At 44.5% G+C, this 20,301-nt stretch overlaps 1 protein-coding gene across 3 annotated transcripts in view; it reads left to right on the forward strand.

The window, feature by feature from the left end:
• The window catches only part of RAD21L1 (RAD21 cohesin complex component like 1), a 1,036,426-nt gene that overhangs the window by 32,987 nt on the left and 983,138 nt on the right, over window positions 1-20,301 (forward strand). The window lies entirely within an intron of this gene.

A 20,301-nucleotide genomic window follows, 5' to 3' on the forward strand; every position in this document is an offset into this window, starting at 1 on the left:
TTCTGACGATCTGCCTACCAATGGGGATTGCACCACATGTGGAGGACTGTGACACTTGCGGAACAGTCTTTGCTTCAATCTACACAAAACACATGGCGGTTATACCAGATGTACTAAGACCGATTCAAAATTAATATGGTCCAGAACCTGCTTTAACTCTAGGTATGAAATTACTGAAAGACTTTAAGCAGGTCTCAGCTATACTACTAGCCAACATAAAAGGAGAAGCAGCATCCGTAGCAATCCGCCAAAAATTAAAAGAAACCGACATAGCAGACCAACCTTTTGAACTTGCCAGAATAATTGAAAGATCCTATGAAGAATTAGGTAGAGATAATTTGGGTGGGAAACCACTAAAACCACAATTAACTGAAAATCCTGAAAAGACTTTCATTAAAAATAATCTCAATTCTCAAAAGAAGAAGTGGGAGGGTAATAAGCAAACCACTCCCAGAGAAAAACATTTCCAGTCCAGAGGAAAGTCGCCCCAACAGAGAGATAGATCTCCAGAAGGGGGGGCAAGTCTCCACAACGAGAGCCCTCTGAAAAAAGATATAACCTTAGAAATAGGGATAATTTGACAAAACCTGACAGATATCAAGATATTGGTACACGTCCCTCTCGATCTTTTCAGACTTCCTCACAGAAATCTGAAAGAAGAGGACGGTCAGAACATAAAGAAGAGCGAGTCAAGTCCAAAAACAAAGAACCTGCTCATCAAAGTAAAAAACTACAATTTCCCAGAAAGAAGATAGCCAGTATTAAAATAAAACATGCTGAGGATCCTGACGACACATCTCAAGAACGGAGAGTGGGCCCAAACAATGCTAGACAGCGCAGCAGAAGTGACCATAGCTCGCAAGATCTGATGAATCTTCTGGAGACAGTGGGCACGAATTAATACATTCAGGTGGAAACTGCAGACACCAGAGTTGGCGTGCCCCATAAACTATATGAAATAACATTACGTATAGAGGGGGACAAAACTAGGAAAATAAAGGGTCTCTTTTGGGAGAATCTATCTAAAGGCTATGATATCCTTCTAGCAGAGAAAGACTGGCCACCAGAGTTTGTTAGGGAGTGCCCACATGGCGAAGAAATGATTATGCCTGCCTTCTCAAATCACATTCAAATTCATAAAAAATACACATATGCAAGAAAATGGGCAGTGGCCCAAGCCCCTGCATTATATAAAAATCATGTAGGATGGGATGAGGATTCTCCTCACCATAAAATCCAGTTAAAAAATCAACCTACTGCACAAAGGCAGTATCCTGTTAAGCAAGAAGCTAAAAACAAGTCAGGGAGATCTTAGATCAACTTGAGTACCAGGGGGTGATTGAAACATACACCTCACACATACTTTGTTTCCTGTCTCCAAACCAGACCATTCATATTGTCTAGTATTGGACTACAGACACTTAAACACTTGTTGCAAAACATTTGCAGTTAAAAACTCACACTGTGCAGCACTAATGAATAATATCGTGCGCAAAAAATATAAAACAACATTAGATATTTCAAATGGTTTTTTCTGTCAAAACATTGCACCAAAAAGCAGGTATTTGACCGCTTTCTCCAGCATGGGGGCCCAAAAGCAATTTTGTCGTCTCCCACAGGGATTCAAGAATAGCCCAGGATTATTTTCAGCCAGGGTAACAGAGTTACTACAAATGTATGATGATGCGGCATTATCTTGTCGATGACATCTACCTTACAGACAATGACCTGGAGACACACTTGAAGAGTGAACACCATCATACTTGGGTTCGCATCTGAAGGGTACAAATGTAACTTTAAAAGTCACGAATTGCCCACCAGACTGTCCTATTTTTAGGATATGAATTATCAAGTGAAGGCAAAAGCCTAGGAGACAACTTCTTAGAGAAGAGTGCAGTACTCAAAGCTCCAAAAACGCGGAAAAACTTACAATCAATTCTAGGTTTCCTGAACTTCGGAAGAACTTGCATTCTAAATTATGCAGAGAGGATTAAACCACTCTACAAATTAATAAAACCTGATATCAAACCAATTAATTGAACTCAAACACACAGAAATTTTACGATCATTACAAACAGACATGTTAAATAAAACAAAACCGCAAACACGCGCAAACGAACGCAACCTTGTAATCCGAGTCATCCCAAGAAGATGCGGATTTACATACCTGACCTCTAATGAGGGAGAAACTGTACCAATAGCTTACAAATCACACTTGTACACACAAGTTGAAATGAAATTCAGTTCTACTGAAAAAATTCTAACTGCGATTCAAACGGCTGTAGCAAAAGAAAAAGCCCTAGCTCATGGGAAGAGGATATCTGTTTTAACAGCAGTATCAGCCCTTGAAGCAGTTACAAGACCGATCATTCCAAATGCTATGGCATTAGATCCAAAATGGATGCAATGGGTTAATTCTCTTGATACAACTGACGCGATACACGCATTTGATCCCAGAATAAAAAAGCTAGAACTTCTAGAATACAAACAAGGATGTCCTCTGTCGATCGAAATTCTACCTCTGGAACAGTACACCTGTGTAATCTACGCAGATAGATTTGCTCAACACTACGTTGTGGATAAAAAAGTTTACAATTTAGCGTGTGTGATTGTTGAAGGTCGCTGGCGCTTAGGTAAATTCAGACCGATGGTCACTAAAACTGAATCAATCGGAAACTGTACAGCTCAGCGAGCTGAACTACGAACTTTGAAGATTGCGCTTGAAAATGCAGATCGCGAATTCCCCACACTAATAGTGTGCGATTCGCATTACTGCGTCGAATCTTACAATAATTCCATGCAGACCTGGATTGAAAATGGTTACAAAGATGAGAGGTGGCACAATAAAACATAAAAAAAACTATGGGAACAAGTAGTTCTTTTACAGAAAGAACTACGAAAGACTTACGTGATACATACGCAGAGTCTTCAACGTGATGACGTTCATGTTGCAGGGAATTCATTGGCTAACCGAGCCACAGCGGCAGCTGGTCCACCGGATTCTGTAGCTACAAAAAAGCGTTCTAAAAAACAAATAGATGGAGAAACGCTACTAGCAGTAAGAGCCTCAATGGAAGGCAATTATGCGGCGTTACCTCTAAACTATCCACTCAGAAATACATACATAATTGTTGCGAACTACCTTCCTTTTGCTCAAATCCCTGGAGTGGGGATAGAGTAATTCCAAACACGAACCGGAGAGTCTTCTTGATTCAAGAAGCACACATGGGATTGGGTCTGAGGCACCAAGAGATCCTGAAATCTATAATAGAATTGCAATCACGATACTGGTGGCCGGGAATGAGCGTGCAAGTTTATAACTTTGCAATGGATTGTCAAGACTGCAATAGAGATCGCAATTATGAACAGGACCAGATATCTGATTCTAGCACAGTAAGACCAGCCCAGACATCTCTATTAGACAGCATTAGACTATCTACACGCAGGCGTCCGACCGGACAAATGCGATCCCATAAATATTAAGACGAGATTCATTTGGATGTGGCCCCAGCGCTCGGCTGAAGCCAGAACGGTTATAAAAGATATGCGAGTCTTTATCGGCACATACGCAATTGGCATGCTACATTCTGACCAGGGTCCTGCGTTTAGCTCTCGAGCTTACAAGGAGGCCATGGCCAGCATAGGCATTGCATTGCGGTACTCTATTCCATTCCATGTTGAGGGAAATGCGGTAGTGGAGAGAAAAAACCGTGACATAAAGCAATCTATAACAGCGAGGGTATTAGGTTCGGGTGATGGGCGGGTCAAACATCTAATAAGTGTCCAACGTAGTCTAAACAATCTGCCAAGAAATTGTCTGGGTGGAATCACTCCGTATGAACTTTTGTTTGGTACAAGAATGATTATCGAAGACCTCGATTGTCAGACTTCAGTGGTGAAACAAAAAGCTTTTGATATCAAAGATCGTTTGGCTGTTTTACAGGACTTAAATGAAACCAGAAGAAGTCTAAGTTACACAAAGCTAAAGCCAACGGCCACTGAAGAGAAGCCACCTCTCCCAGCAAGACATGTCTGGGTTCCAAAGATTGGCGATCTGGTCAGAGAAAAGATCGCGGTTAAGAAGGAATTTGGGCCTTCTTACAGAAAAGCAGTACCTGTCTTAGCTATCAGCGGAACAAGATCAGTAGTACTACCGCCCCTTGCTGGTAAAAAGGAGAACCGTGTTGTATCAATCGATCTGGTAAAACCACAACTATGTGGCCAATAATAATTAGTAGGCCCAGTGGACTCCCAAGAAGTAGCAGAAGACCAAACCTTGCTACAATCCAAGAGGTTCAAACTGAAAGACTAATCACATTTGATAAACCTGCAGTGAATAACATTCAATAGGTCTCGCATTGACACAAGTCTGAGCTATTGACATTGTAAATAACAATGCCTTTTATTTGTTTAAAAAAAATTAAAATAAATAAAAGGCATTGTTATTTGCAATGTCAATAGCTCAAACTCGCGTGAATGCGAAACCTATTGCATTGTAAATGCTTTTTTTTGTTTTTATACAAACTAACCACTGCCGCCACACGTGCACTCTCAGCTATTATGACGTGTACACTACCTCGCAAAGGGATTCAGAAAAGGGGGTTGGTGATGGACAGAGTATCTGAATTAAACAGAACACTCGTACCCAGTCAACAGATCAGGGCTTGATCCATCACCGTTTTTTAGCTCACTGCACCATCTCAGCTCAGAACCTGGCTACATGCAAATTAGTCTGTCCCTGGCCCAGTGCATCATGGTAACAGGGCAGACCAAACTACCAAGCCAATTCTTTAACTGGAAAGGAAACAAGCTTCCGGGGACCAGTTTCTGGCATTACAGCCGTCTTCGGCCCGGCTTGCTTGAATCCTGATGGTGCAGTGAGCAAGGGACTCACATCTGAGTATACCCTTTTCTGATTCGTTTTTGGCCACTATAGGTGTGGCAGGGTATACTCAGACATGAGTCCCTTTCTCACTGCACCATCAGGATTCAAGCAAGCCGGGCCGAAGACGGCTGAAATGCCAGAAACCGGTCCCCGGTAGCTTGTCTCCTTTCTGGTGAAGAATTGGCTTGGTAGTTTAGTCTGCCCTGTTCCCATGATGCACTGGGCCAGGGACAGACTGATTTGCATATAGCCAGGTTCTGAGCTGGGATGGTGCAGTGAGATAAATAACGGTGATGGATCAAGCCCTGATCTTTGGACTGGGTAAGAGTGGTCTGCTTAATTCAGACACTCTGTTCATCACCACCCCCTTTTCTGAATCACTACCTCGCAATCACACATAAGCACACACAGACTCTTGCACTCTCTCTGATGCACAACTTCAGTGGTCTACCCACGCATACAATGCACTATATTCAGACACCTTTCCCGTGCTTTCGCACACATGCACGGCGTCTAACTCACGGACACGCTCATCCTCCTTCATACTCACACTTTCTGGCACAGACTCTCTCCCGTACACGTACTCTGACTCTCACACGTCCTCCGCACCGTTTGACGAGCCGGTCCTTTATGCGCTCCGCCTTATATAAATTATCACACAAACCCTCTCCCTCAGACAGTTACTCTGCACTTGTGCACCATGGGGCATATTTACAGGCCCCTTGCGCCACTTTTGCGTCACTTTTCACATGTTAAAAGGGGCGCAAGGGGCTTGTAAATCTGCCCCATGTTCTCAGCAGCAACATGTTGTCGGACGGATTTCTCTCGAGTTCCACTCTGGTTTTCAAACCCTCGCGGCCACAATATATCCAACCACCTCTGAGCAGACTCTGCCTCACTGCCGTGCACCTGCGGTTGCACTGCTGTCCCCGCACTCCGAGAGACACCTCACTCCATGCCTCACTGTCGCTGCACCTCACCGGCCCTTCCAGCTGCACCCTGATCCACCCCCAACGCCCCGTGCTGTCCCCCACTTGGCCTCTTTCCTGGTTGTGGCAAGCAGCCCTCACTCCAAGACTGAGCGCCAACGAACTCAGCTCTCTCAAGTATGTGGCTTCAATTAGTGCAGCAGGTGCAGTGGCACCGGAGGCCACTGAGCTCTGTTTATCGCTGTATCTTATTCATCCAGCTGTCAGGGGTGCAGGAGCATTTCCTCTCTTACACTAGGACCCGAGACACGGTGGCTGCGCTACTGATCTCTCTGAATGACTACCGCAACCCTGGGGTGTGGGTGCCCCGCGTTGCTGTCCCTCTGTTTCCAATTAAATATATCCTGACAGCCACAGCGTCTGGGCGCCCCTCGGCCCGTGCCTTCTGTGAGCATCACACTGTCCATGACACCAGAGCATGTTCTGACCTCACACCACTGCACGCGATAGTGAACTCACACGAGCTCCAAGGTGCACGCGCAAAATGTGCGTCTGAGGCTTACTTCTGTCCTAGAGATGGGAAAGCACTTGAGGAAGAGGTAAGTGTTAACTAACCCGACCCTCGACCCGCGCCAGATGCTGCCACTGTCTGCGTGCAGATAGTGGGTTCTAGTCTGAGTGAGGCCAACCGAGTCTTTCAGTCTTCCGATGTCGAAAAAGGAGTGACATCGACGTGAACGCAGATACATTGCTGATATGTATGGCGCTTCGAAGCTGCAATCGGGTGCAGTACGGGCCATGCAAACATGATGTCGTTAAGTGATGTTTCCTAGACTGCCTCATGTACCTCACTGTTCAGTCGGAGAATTAAAATATTGGGGTGTCATCCCTTTCAACCCCTACTACAAAACAAGTGACCAGCGAAACCGAAAGCAGCCCGGGCTTACAGTGAGAGGGCGGGGGCTGCCCGCGCATGCGCGCCCCGGCGCCAAAGCAGAGTGCGGCATCTGAAGTCCCGGGTCCCAGGAGGGGGCCCGGGTGAAGACCAGCGCTGCGGAGGGACCTCGAGACTGCCGAGAGACAGGGACACGGAACACGCCGGGTGGAGACCAGCGCTGCGGAGGGACCTCGAGAGAGACAGGGACACTAAAAACGCTGAAAGAGCCCGGTGAGTGGGGGGGGATGTGTGTGTGCGCGTCTGTGTGTGTGTGTGTGCGTCTGTCTGTGTGTTGTGTGTGTGCGTGCGTCTGTCTGTGTGTGTTGTGTATGCCTACCTGCGTGTGCCTGTGTTGCGAACAGCCTGCCGGAATCGGAGCGCGTGTTCAGGCGCGACCGGATCCGATTCCGGCAGGCTGCGTGCGCATGCCAGTCTCTTGTCCCAAGTCTTGTTAGTCCTTGAAAGCTAAACTGATTACAATAGGGCTCCACAGCGACAATCGCTTCGCGATTGCGTCGCAGTGCGAGCCCTAAAAAGGACTATGCAACAAAGCCATGGAACTTGTTCCTCGTCAAACGCCTGTCTACAGCGATGTAGCCTCAGACTACGCTAATATGAAAAAGGAAGAAGCAACTAAAAAGATTAATAACAATCCTGATGCCATCCAATCAATCGACAGAAGTGCATCTGGCTACTTTATCAATTTCGATGACTTTTCCGATGATCCAAGTGAACATGGAGACAAGCCAGAAAACACGACTTTCAAGGACAAAATTACAGAACTCTTTCATTAACTTGGAGAAACATATTTGATTTCACCGTGGATTGAACTGTGGATTGTGTTAGGTGTACTTTTCCTCCTGCTCTGGCTCATCTTAGTTTTAAGCCTGGGAAGAATGATTGATGGAAAATGCAGTACAATGGACACAGCAAGTCAGAACATCAACTTGGTTCTAAAACCTCACAGATCCTCTCACGTTGAAAGAGAACTATCATCAGTGAATATCACAGCCATTCCTATACCTGGTTGAGTAGCATGGGACAATACTGATTACGAAATCTATGGCCCGGTTGAACTCTTGAAATATCCACACCAGTTCAAGATTTCTTTAAGTGACTTTGTATCACCTAGTACTTTCTCTGATATTAATAATATGATGTCAGATTTAGAAATGTCAGCAAAATTTACAGAACATGATTATTTACAGGGTTCATCGAATTATGAAGAAATGTATTGCTTTAATCATTTTGGGCATCATTATTTGCATAAATCTGCTAATCATAGAAATGTGTTCAGTTATAATCAGTGGGAACATTGTCCAACTCCACCAAAAGGCAGTTCGAAAACATTTTGAGAAATTCCCATACTTCTCAGGGTTTAATGTCACTGATCCAGAAATGTTTTATTTTAAAATTATGAATAAGACAGGAATGAAAAACATGTTGACAAATACTAAACTGATTTATTCTGAAAAGTTTTATGAAAAAATGTCTACATTTGGTTTTGAATTTTGGAAAAACAACATTGAGACAAAAACTGTCTGGGGTACAAAAGATTGGCAGGTACAAGGTTTAGAATCATTATTCAGAGCCTGCATGATCCCAGAACAAATAATGTTCCTAATTGATACCATTCAACAAACGACCTGTCTTGGCCTAGCCAGGATAAAAGATTTAAACAACCAGTCTATACCACAGCCTATGCCCGATAGAAATAACACTACAGATGAGGGGTTAGACGTGTCCTATATTTTAAAACAGAACAAATCCTGATTGGAAAAAATGGTTGATCTGGCCCACAGACCCTAATAACTGTCAAGATGGATTCCTGAACAAAATACAGGGGTTCAAACAGAATAGGCCAGACCCAAGATATTCGTAGAGACAACATCCAGGGATAATTACGACCTACAGTGTAGGAAAACTATGCCTCGAGTGGCTACAGAAATCCACACTACCCGAAATTAAGCAACACTTAACTTTACTTAAAGAAGGTGCTGACTTGCGAGATCTCTTACTGGGACCTCGCAAACGGCGTCAAAAATGTTTCATATACGCGGGTATATATATACGCAGCTTACAATGAAGCTTGGAAAATAACACAAATTGAAACTGCAGAAAAAATACGAGAAATTGATCGTATTAATTTGGAAAAATGACTTTTTGTAGTGGACAATGAGTTAACGACTCTGTCCTCCAGAATGTATTCACTGGACAGCATTGTATCATCTGCTATTGATATAATAGAACATGATATGCTAATGTTACAACATGGCCAGTCCCAATTACGTTCTATTGTACAGTTTGGCTGGACGTTACAAAATTTGCGTTCAGGCAACGTGCCATGGCGTCTAATCAACACAACGTCATTATTTTCTATGTTTAACCTTACTGATATACAAATCTCTTTGGCACAAAGAGGGGCAGACTACACGGTGCTGAGCATTGAAAAACTAGAAAAATTACCATTGACCATGTCAGAACGACCGGTCATTGAATGGATAATACATGGCACCATTCCAATCCTGATGACAACTTTTAAGTTTCAATACTGCCAAAAGTATATACAAGCAGGCCTGTATGAAAGGTTGGGTGAAGGATACATCAAGTCAACCTGGAATTTGCCTTATTCACATAGATGTTGGAGTGGGGCAAGAAATAAGTATTTCTTAGTGTAACAATTGTAAAAAATCACTAAGCGGTACACTTCTGTGTCAAGGAATTAACTTGCATGGAGCCTGCGAAGGTTCTTCAAATAGCCTTTCATGTCACCTGCACAGCACCCCTGCTACACAGATGAGCCTTTTTTCAGACAGCTTTCCAACGGCAGCTACGTTCTAATAAGTGACCACAGCTGTTGTGGCATGTGATCATCAACACTGCAAAACGATTTAGTGAGGCCCTTTTAAAAGAGATCTTGAGGATAGTTTGAAGAACAATTTTGTACTTACTGATGCCAAGGAACAGTTAGCACGGATTCAGGGCGATTTGTTAGAGTATAAAACTTACATGGTCAATCAGAAGATCAAGGGCCTCAAGAAAAATTTAGGACACTCACACACACGTGGGCTTTTCCTTACACTGAGGATGAATACTATGATAAACCAGTGATTCAACCATGTGGTCCTAATTTTTAGAGGCGGGGACAACCGTTTCAGAGAGGGGGCCAGAGAGATAACAGACGCACACCCAGTAACTGGCGCTTTGATAATACAAGTAGTGAGGACGAGGAGGCACCGGACCGCTATACTGCACCCATGAGCGATAGGGTGAACTTTGCTGCTGAGAACAGATCGGACGAGGACTTGGGGGTCCTATTGAGAGCTTTTTTAGGACAACCCCCGAGAGGCGCCCGTGGAGGCAGCGGACAGGCACAAAGGGGTCAAGGCAGGGGCAGAGTGCAATCAACATGGGAGACACACTCGCCCTGCATCACACTGAGCAGAGGCAGATCATTTCAGAACCACGGGTTGTGAGTGACCCATGAGCGATAGGGTGAACTTTGCTCCAGAGAACAGATCGGACGAGGACTTGGGGGTCCTATTGAGAGCTTTTTTAGGGCAACCCCGAGAGGCGCCCGTGGAGGCAGCGGACAGGCACAAAGGGGTCAAGGCAGGGGCAGAGTGCAATCAACATGGCAGACGCACTCGCCCCGCATCACACTGAGCAGAGGCAGATCATTTCAGAACCAGGGGTTTTGAGTGGACTCCAAGCAATTGATTGTAATGACATAGTTGTTAATCTGTCATCACATGAACTGACACCGACTGAACTTCGGGTATTAAATAAGGGCTTGGACTTTGTCCCCACACCCAAATATGACACCTTTTTATGCAGGACTGAGCTATCCGAAATGATGCGGAAGATCAAATTGCACAGATTCTTTGCCGACAGAGAAATCTCCCTTGTCGCTTTTTGATACCAACTTACATCGCCCTTCAACTTTCTGTCCCCATAATTCTCTTCTGGGCCCTGAAGTCGCAGTATTTGAACAATGCATCTTACAAGAGATAGAAGCCCTGGAATTGAATCAAGAGCGCCAGCAGGGGCAGAATATGAGCATGGACGACTGGTTGGCGGTGAGGTGTTTACAACAGAATACCGCCATCACAATTAAGCCAGCCGATAAAGGCGGGGCGGTCGTTGTGCTCAACACTGCGGATTACGAAGCAGAAATATTAAAACTGTTAGGGGTCCGCACTAATTACCATACCCTTATGCGTGATACCACTTCTGAACTCCTTGATACCATCAAGCATATGATGGCAGATGCTGTGGCTAAAAGGTGGATTACCCCGAAAGAAGCGGATTTTATCATCAACACTAAGCCTCGGGTACTGGCATTTTACATACTACCCAAAATCCACAACCCCCAACGCCCGCCTCCTGGTCGCCCAATTGTTTCGGGATCCAATCTGTTCTAGAACCCCCTATCCCAGTTCGCCAATTTTTTTTTTTTCTTAGGGAAGCAGTGGTCACACAAAAATCCTATGTACAGGATACCACTGACATATTGAATAATTCAAACAACATCGATTTTGATCCAGAGACCCAAATGCTGGTCACCATCGACATTGAGTCGTTGTATACCAGCATCCCCCAGGATGCCACGCTGGTGGCAGCAGCGAGGGCCCTGGGGGCCATGCAATGGTTTTACGACACGCCGCAGACATTTGTTTTGCAATGCATAGAGCTGGCACTTACCAGAATTTTTTTTTAATATAAGGGCCAGCTATATTTGCAGACTTCAGGGACCTCGATGGGGGCTACATTTGCCCCCAGTCTGGCCTGCATATATGTAGGCCAGTTCGAGGAGAATGTGGTATATCATCCCTCCAATCCATACTTGCCATACATCGCAGTATGGAAAAGATATATCGACGACGTCCTCTGTATCTGGATAGGTTCAGTGGACCTACTCCAGATGTTTTTACAGTGGCTCAACCAAGCTGACACCAGTCTTCGGTTCACCTGGACTATCAGCAATAGGTCAGCGGTGTATCTTGACGTGGATATTAATGTGATGGATCACAAACTGACTACCAGCGTACATCACAAGAGCCCTGACAGAAACTCTCTCCTCCACTACAAATCTTTTCATCCTAGAGCACTCTGGGATAACCTTCCAGTAGGGCAGTTCTTGAGATATCGGCGTAACTGCTAGACCACTAAAGCCTTCATGAATCAATCAGAGGAGCTCGTCACTAAACTTAACCCCTTCCATGCTCATGACGAGCTCAGCTCGTCATGAGGCACACTGGAGCTGTGCTTATGACGAGCTGAGCTCGTCATGAACTCAGGCATTTTCAATTTTTCAGCACAGGAGGGGAAAACCATTAGCTGCCAATGTGTTAAGAATAGAGAATTTCTAGTGAAGGTCATAAAACATGCACTGAAGAGGGCATTATACACTCCATGTGAGGCACTCCTGGAAAGAAATGTCAGAGAAGCAGATTTGTCTTCCAGTGGTTACCACTTTCGACCCTCTGTCCACCAGAATGAGACAAATTATCAGAAAGCATTGGTCCATTTTGGACACACAGACGAGCAAGATGCCGGCCCCTAGGTTCACCTTTAAAAGGGCATCCAACTTGCGGGATAAGCTGGTCCACACTTGATGCCCCTCTGTAGTCCAGCCGAGTACCATTCCCAATGGACACTACCCGTGTGGAAGCTGCTCTAGGTGCAGCTACACCTCGGCAACGAAAAGCGTTGTGTTGCAGGGTGGGAGAACTTGGTTCCTAAACCGCTTCAGTAACTGTAACACATCACACGTCATTTACAGACTGACTTGCAGTTGTGGGCTGTAGTACATTGGTCTTACCTCTCGGAAAGTAAACATTTGCATACAAGAACATCTAAGTACGATAAGAGCCAAGAAACTTACTACCCACCTAGTACAATATTTCATTGAGAAGGGACATGACCAAAAAGATCTCACATGGACTGTCCCAGAGAAGATATTTGGAGACGCACACAATTTAGATTTAATTCTAGCAAGAAAAGAGGCAAAGTGGATTTTTTCAGAAAAGGCAGACCGGGAGCGGCTTAATGAAAATATCGACTGGAACAAAGTGAGTAGGAGGTAATCCTAGTATCTCCAGTAATCCACTGTTTTAGGGCACCTGTATCTTGCTGGCTTGTTACATCGGCTTACAGTTCAGGGTGTAAGCTCGATTGTTCCCTTATCCAAAGAAATCAACAATTCTTTGAGCCGCTCTGTTTTTGCCTTGTTGTTAATCGGATGATCCTCACTGCCCGAATATTTTTGTGATAAGTTTTGTGTGCCCCTGTCAGGCGGGAATGAGCAGGCACTGAATATGTAATAACTTCACAACACTCTGCCTGGTGTGTGAGCACGAATATAACCATTGACTTCTGACCTCAGAAATAATGGGGTATGTCCCCTTTTATACAATGACCCTCCGCACTGACTACACTTCTCTCTAATACTATGCGTTGTTTCTCTGGATTCATTACATCTCGCCGTTTAATTGTAATTATTCCAAAGATGGCGAGGTGTCCCTTCTGCAAACAACAATATCCCTACCTAAGATGATCGCCGTAGTTGCTCTTGACGTGTACCGTCTGAATCGCGGCTACTTCGGCATTCAGATGGGAACATGGCTGTGGGACCGTCGGAAGCGCCGGAGGGACGCGGCACGAGTAAGGCTTTATGGGACTATAGAACTGTTCACGCCTTTGATGTATGAATGTTTTTAATAACGGGCACTTGGTGACGAGATGCGTGATTAGACATCTTTGGTTGCCCGACAGTGCGCACAGGGGGTCCGACTCCCCGGGCGTGCAACCTTTCTTCTCTAAAAAAACGTCGGGTGCATGATGTGGAGTATTAACTCCCACCTTTCAAGTACATTACCATCTTGGCAAACGCTGTTGGGTTGAGTGACGGGAAGTTCAGAAGAGAGTAGTACCACGGTGTGTGGTATAAGGCAAACCCCTCGGGAATAGCGGGATGTCCCTCATGAAGAATGTAGATTGGAGCGCGGAAGTGATAGCTGTATCTTTGCCTGACATGCGACAATTCTTTTTTATACATGGATATTCCCAGGGGACTTGAGATACACTGAGCCACTGGCGGATATGTGATCACGTGACACGGGGTCCCCTGTATGATTGCCGGTACGCTCTGATTTGGCAAGCATAAGGTAACTCTCTGTTCCACATGTCCATGTATGTTTTGTGTGACTGACCGCAAATGCAGACCCTCGGCTGAGGGCTTTTATGATTTCACCTCTGTGTTCTGTTTTAATCCTTGACACAGGTCCAACATAAACATAAGTGTGAAGACTAAGAACTGAGAACCAACAATATACAGAGTATTTGGAGGGTCCGAGGGGAAATGGTTTATAGACAGAATAGGTACCTAGTCCCCCAACTTATATAGCGAAAAAACACAGGAGGTACTTTCAGTCTGGGTAAGGGAATGGACCCAAGTGGTGTCCAAAAATGCATGCAGACCACACAGTTGATCTTGAGAGAAGACAATATTATGTCATGTCAAAGAGAAGATGAAATGGAGAAGATACAGAGTCTTTGAGACTAGAAAACAGTACCCATCAGCCCACTCAAAAGCGGAGTATCGTCATCTGGGTAGTGGGAGAGAAGGTGTCCTATAGGCTCATCCTCAGCCGAAGTCTAAGGTTGCCTGATCATGGACCCTTTAGGTCGAAACATCCAACCCACAGAAGACAGGATGTGAGCAGACAGGGCAGAAAGAAAAAGTTGCAGTGCAGAAAATAAAGGAAAAGTGCTCCAAGTGTTTAAAAATGCCTAGTTTGATGACATAAGGTAACTTTATTGGGTTTGACCATCAAATTGGCATCATTAAAAGCAGTATGCTGATAGCATGGAAAAAATGTTTTGCTATCTGTCATGAGTGTTACTTGGTCGACATGTTTCAGCCTTTAACGGCTTTCTTCAGGACCATGATAAGCTACCGCAACACATACTTATCGTGAATAACGACCAATGTCCCATGGATTCAAAGGAAAAAGGTGTATCTTCTCCTGTATGTATAGTGTGGGAAACAAAAAACAAAACATCATGTTAAGATATATACATAATGTAATACACATATCATGATTATGCTGTCAAAGGCTATTATAATCAGCACTCACCCTAAATGCAGGGAGAGAAAACCTCACCTCGCCTGGCGACTGCTCAGGTAAGAAGGAGGCCACGCACTGTAAAAAAGTGCATGAAAAAGAAAGTTAATTTATCTTGAAAAAACGTGTTCCAAAAAGCAAAACCACTAAGGCAGATAAATAGGACCGGATCCCTAAGAGAGACCAGTAAAATCCAACTCTAAAAGAGACTGAGAGAGACTGGCAAAATCCCCATCTAAACAGAAGGGCCATTATAAACCAAAAAGGTTTCTTCAGAAAGACCGTAGCTTAAATCAGCATATTAGCGCTAAACAAATGCCAGGAAAAGCGCTCAGCTAGCTTTGGCCCTGAGAACCTGAAAGAGCGAGTAAAGGGCTCCAAATACCCTACCTCTCCGTCGTTGCCTCGGGTCTGTAGACTGAGCCGAGGGGGAGGTAACGAACTCACGTAGTGTGAGTGTTTTTAGAGAAAAGCGGCGGACCTGAGAGAAGCCTCTCTTCAAAATCCCCGCTATTGGTTAAATGGCGTGAGCCAATCAAAAGCGATGTCAGCTAGTTAAACAGGAAGCGCGCGGATGACGCCTTCCAGATGGTTTGTATGCTGTTTGGCTTCCAATCAAAACAGGCATGCCGAGTGGCGGACTTAAAAGGAGCCGATACTAGGAAAGAAAGCATTGGTTGAATAGATCAGCCAATGGTCGTGTGTCAATGAGTAAACATCGCGTGTTACGTGGTGTGGAATGATACGAGAAAAAATGCAGGCGCGCATTTGTAACTGCATTGAACCCGGTATTTGTTATAAACTGAAGCGGAAGTTGTTAAAATCATATGTATATACCGAGGAAAACGTCCGAAAATGCAGGGACGAGTGTCATGTTGAAGTTCATGGCAAACCTTGCCTAGCGTGGTGTTACCACACGTAGGCTATCAATAGGCAAGAGACCCCTGACAAATGCTCATGCATTAGTATTATTGCCCCTAGAGAGTGAAATGTGTAAGTTATAATGATAAGGGGTCATGAATAACTATCAGGGTCATTCAGATGTGTCCAAAAAGCGGACATCATCCTGTGATCATGGGCGAAGTATCTGCATCGGAATGTGTCCACAAACGGTTTCACATCTTCATTGTCTACAGCAGTATAATGACAGTCAGGCGTAACCGTGATGGATAGTGGGGAGATATCTAGACCCTAGTTTATCCAGCAGTAAATAAAGGAAAAATAACTAAGAGAGCAACCTCGAAGGGTGGAGGTAGTTCACATATGTAAGTGCAGCGGAAAAATGTACAGCTGCGTTTTAGATGTAATGTGTACCCATATATGTGGACGGCATTAACCCCGTGGGTGGCAGAAAATTGTATGTGGCCCATTGTTGATATGTGTGCTCAATGTAGTGGTACTGAGGGTTGCCACAGACAAAGGGGGGAGGGAGGGGGGCACACCTAAAGGACAGTTCGAAAAGGTTGAGCAAGGGCCTCAATTCAGTGTTGCTCGAAGAGACACACATCCTCTCTTCGAGCAACACTGAATTGAGGCCCTTGCTCAACCTTTTCGAACTGTCCTTTAGGTGTGGTCCCCCCCCTCCCCCCTTTGTCTGTGGCAACCCTCAGTACCACTACATTGAGCACACATATCAACAATGGGCCACATACAATTTTCTGCCACCCACGGGGTTAATGCCGTCCACATATATGGGTACACATTACATCTAAAACGCAGCTGTACATTTTTCCGCTGCACTTACATATGTGAACTACCTCCACCCTTCGAGGTTGCTCTCTTAGTTATTTTTCCTTTATTTACTGCTGGATAAACTAGGGTCTAGATATCTCCCCACTATCCATCACGGTTACGCCTGACTGTCATTATACTGCTGTAGACAATGAAGATGTGAAACCGTTTGTGGACACATTCCGATGCAGATACTTCGCCCATGATCACAGGATGATGTCCGCTTTTTGGACACATCTGAATGACCCTGATAGTTATTCATGACCCCTTATCATTATAACTTACACATTTCACTCTCTAGGGGCAATAATACTAATGCATGAGCATTTGTCAGGGGTCTCTTGCCTATTGAAAGCCTACGTGTGGTAACACCACGCTAGGCAAGGTTTGCCATGAACTTCAACATGACACTCGTCCCTGCATTTTCGGACGTTTTCCTCGGTATATACATATGATTTTAACAACTTCCGCTTCAGTTTATAACAAATACCGGGTTCAATGCAGTTACAAATGCGCGCCTGCATTTTTTCTCGTATCATTCCACACCACGTAACACGCGATGTTTACTCATTGACACACGACCATTGGCTGATCTATTCAACCAATGCTTTCTTTCCTAGTATCGGCTCCTTTTAAGTCCGCCACTCGGCGTGCCTGTTTTGATTGGAAGCCAAACAGCATACAAACCATCTGGAAGGCGTCATCCGTGCGCTTCCTGTTTAACTAGCTGACATCGCTTTTGATTGGCTCACGCCATTTAACCAATAGCGGGGATTTTGAAGAGAGGCTTCTCTCAGGTCCGCCGCTTTTCTCTAAAAACACTCACACTACGTGAGTTCGTTACCTCCCCCTCGGCTCAGTCTACAGACCCGAGGCAACGACGGAGAGGTAGGGTATTTGGAGCCCTTTACTCGCTCTTTCAGGTTCTCAGGGCCAAAGCTAGCTGAGCGCTTTTCCTGGCATTTGTTTAGCGCTAATATGCTGATTTAAGCTACGGTCTTTCTGAAGAAACCTTTTTGGTTTATAATGGCCCTTCTGTTTAGATGGGGATTTTGCCAGTCTCTCTCAGTCTCTTTTAGAGTTGGATTTTACTGGTCTCTCTTAGGGATCCGGTCCTATTTATCTGCCTTAGTGGTTTTGCTTTTTGGAACACGTTTTTTCAAGATAAATTAACTTTCTTTTTCATGCACTTTTTTACAGTGCGTGGCCTCCTTCTTACCTGAGCAGTCGCCAGGCGAGGTGAGGTTTTCTCTCCCTGCATTTAGGGTGAGTGCTGATTATAATAGCCTTTGACAGCATAATCATGATATGTGTATTACATTATGTATATATCTTAACATGATGTTTTGTTTTTTGTTTCCCACACTATACATACAGGAGAAGATACACCTTTTTCCTTTGAATCCATGGGACATTGGTCGTTATTCACGATAAGTATGTGTTGCGGTAGCTTATCATGGTCCTGAAGAAAGCCGTTAAAGGCTGAAACATGTCGACCAAGTAACACTCATGACAGATAGCAAAACATTTTTTCCATGCTATCAGCATACTGCTTTTAATGATGCCAATTTGATGGTCAAACCCAATAAAGTTACCTTATGTCATCAAACTAGGCATTTTTAAACACTTGGAGCACTTTTCCTTTATTTTCTGCACTGCAACTTTTTCTTTCTGCCCTGTCTGCTCACATCCTGTCTTCTGTGGGTTGGATGTTTCGACCTAAAGGGTCCATGATCAGGCAACCTTAGACTTCGGCTGAGGATGAGCCTATAGGACACCTTCTCTCCCACTACCCAGATGACGATACTCCGCTTTTGAGTGGGCTGATGGGTACTGTTTTCTAGTCTCAAAGACTCTGTATCTTCTCCATTTCATCTTCTCTTTGACATGACATAATATTGTCTTCTCTCAAGATCAACTGTGTGGTCTGCATGCATTTTTGGACACCACTTGGGTCCATTCCCTTACCCAGACTGAAAGTACCTCCTGTGTTTTTTCGTAAGAACTGAGAACCCCAGAGTGCCCTGATGAAATTGCTGAAAGTGGAGCAATGAAACATGTCGGCACTATCTGAATATGGATGGTATATGAATACCCATTTTTAATTTGGGAGGCTTGCAGCACCAGAATAAAGACAGAGAGCTAGCAACTCTTACCATATACTTTTTAAATTTTGGTTGAACTTAACACGTTGGTTTAGTTTTTCTTCGGGGTTCTAGGTGCATTGGTACACGATTTACAAGAGTGCACATTGGTATTGGTTATTTCTTTTACATACCACTATTATGTGGACTAGTGTGGCTCACTGGTTAGAGGCGGCAGACCCAGAAGCAGAGGACGGCCCGGGACAAGGGTTCAATTCCCGACGCGGCAGGGTGTTTGGGCCAATGTCAGCTGGCTAGATAAATCTCTCCTCGGTGTCACTCTAACCATGGGTTCCACTCAGCAACTCTGGGCAATAGCTTGCTTAATCTCCACAAACGGCCCCATTAACGCCGGGGATGCCTTGCTTCACCCTAGGGGTGCCCAATAGGGACCATCTCACAGGTAAAGCCAGGACTGATAACCCAGCGTTATACAGTGCCAGAAAACCTACGGGTAGCAGTGCGCTTTACAAGCTCAAATACATACATACATACATACATACATACATACATACATACATACATACATACATACATACATACATACATTATTTATACACTTTGTTATACTTGGTCATTTCTTACACACTATATACACAGAGAGAGTGACCGATAATGAGAAGTTGGTATACTGGCAATTGTTAACCACTTGGCTGCTAAGGACTCTGAGGCTACATAATGAGATTTCCATTGAAATCAATGGAAACTCTATGACGAGTTACCCTTGTCATTAGCGCTGAAGAGGTTAACCAGGAACCCCCTCGGGAGTCACGACCGTGAGGCACTCTCTCTGTTTTCACACTTTTTTGTGGTTTTGGGGACCTGTCTGTTTTTCTTTCTTAAACCTACATCCTTGACCCAGGAGATTAGTGTTACCTAACACACTTGAAGGATCTAGATGGTATATCAGATCCCCTGTGATGGTCATAAAGCTTTGATGTATTAAGTAGGTAAGGCGTGTTTTGTTTACTGTTGTGGCATGTTGCCAGGAAAAGCCCATCTCGTGAGCGTTACTTTCATGGTCACTTGTATGCAAGTATTGCATCCAAACAGCAAACCAGACATGGAGGAGGCAATATGGCCTTCTTTGAATAGCTCTTCTATTCAAATTGATACTTTAAGCAGAATGAAGTCTATTCCTTTACAAACCACTGTGCCTTTAACCTCGTCTTGAGAAACGTACGATTTGCAAGGACAGCAGCAGAGATGCATGCATTATTACCAACAAATTGCCCCGTACATTTCGTAGAAATGTTAAGTCAAATCTTAAACATGTCAGATACCAGTGGCATCGCACATGTATTTAAGATAATTCTTTCGGGACTGCTAGCACCCTTTGAAGCAGTTCTTGGCATCTTCCCGAATTTCGTGCATTCTGTGTTCGGCGGCCTGCCTTTCGTCTTGGGACTCGTAGCAGGAATCTTATTTTTGTTCCTTCTGCTCCAATATGGCAAGTCAAGTCACAGACAAAACTCAGGCTACAATGGAAGACACGATCCTAGCAATACAATACCGAAAACGTATCACTAAAGTCCTCTGCTCGGCT

Source organism: Lissotriton vulgaris, chromosome 7, assembly GCF_964263255.1.
Source record: "Lissotriton vulgaris chromosome 7, aLisVul1.2, whole genome shotgun sequence".
NCBI classification, from domain to species: Eukaryota; Metazoa; Chordata; class Amphibia; order Caudata; family Salamandridae; genus Lissotriton; species Lissotriton vulgaris.